The sequence below is a fragment of the Fulmarus glacialis genome, unplaced genomic scaffold (genome assembly GCF_000690835.1).
Source record: "Fulmarus glacialis isolate BGI_N327 unplaced genomic scaffold, ASM69083v1 scaffold36221, whole genome shotgun sequence".
Classification (NCBI taxonomy): Eukaryota; Metazoa; Chordata; class Aves; order Procellariiformes; family Procellariidae; genus Fulmarus; species Fulmarus glacialis.
In genome coordinates, this window is record NW_009194040.1 from 3637 (window position 1) to 4715 (window position 1079).

The following is a 1079-nucleotide window of genomic DNA, read 5'->3' on the forward strand; positions in this document are numbered from 1 at the left end:
TACACAATGCGGGGGCCTCAGGAGCGTACACAGCCAGCCTTGTGCTGCGCTGCGGAGAGAAACCACACGAACTCTGCAGAGCCCAGCTTTGGATAAGAAAGCTGTTTGACTGTGCTAGCACGCTCTCAGGCAGGGTGAATTCACCTCAGTGGAGCACTGTGTCAACACAACTCATTCCCAGGCCCAAGCAAACGCTAAATAAGTTAGCTTAGGTATTTCTGTACAACACTGCATTATGCAATGTTGATCGTTTCTGTTTCTCATCAGCTTTAGCACAGCTGTGGTTACTTGGGCATTTTTTAAAATCTAGCGCACAAATTACAAACTTAGCCATTCAGAAAGACCTGCTTTCAACTTAAAATAACATTTATGGAGGAGATGCTGCATAAATACATTTAAATACTTTTCAATGCTTAAAGGAAAGGAGAGAGTGTTACTTCAGCAGTTTTCTTTTATGCCATCATGTCTTAAAAAAACATATGAATTTAATTATTTCCTGAAGATTTGATTGAATATTTTCATTTTACAAGAAAGATGAGAAGGGCTAGACAAAATAACAAAGTATGGGAAAACAGCTGAAATTTCTCAAGTTAACATAGCAAAGTTTTTAGTGCTGTGAATTGAGCAAGTGAAGGCAAACAAGAAGGAGGGGCAAATAGTGCTTATGATTAATCAGTCATACAATGAAATAAGTAATATAACTGCCTCCAAGCGACCCTTCTGAATGGAAGAAAGTAATATTGGCCCTTAAGATTTCTCTGCATAAAGATAGCATAGAAAAGTAGAGAAATTGTACTTAGTAAGCCATGCAGAATGTCATACAGCTTTCTCCACACTCGCAAGTCCAGGAAAAATTGCCACTAGCATCTCCGTCTTCTAGCAGAACTGAGGGGTCTGAAGGTAATTTCTTGAATTTAGTAATTATAAAGTTACTTCTTTCTTTTTTTTTTTCTTGTTTTGTGGGTTTATGCCTCTAATTTCAACCTCTGAATTTTTTGTAACTCTCATACAGTAGGTTATGCATTATTATTAAAAGTAGGGTTAAAATGTGATCAAGTATGTTAGCCATGAATTTAATC

General features: G+C 37.3%; 1 protein-coding gene across 1 annotated transcript in view; it reads left to right on the forward strand.

Moving 5' to 3' along the window:
- The window catches only part of TYW3 (tRNA-yW synthesizing protein 3 homolog (S. cerevisiae)), a gene marked incomplete at its 5' end in the record, with an annotated part of 7429 nt that overhangs the window by 3342 nt on the left and 3008 nt on the right, over nt 1-1079 (forward strand). The gene's annotated exons all lie outside the window — the stretch shown is intronic.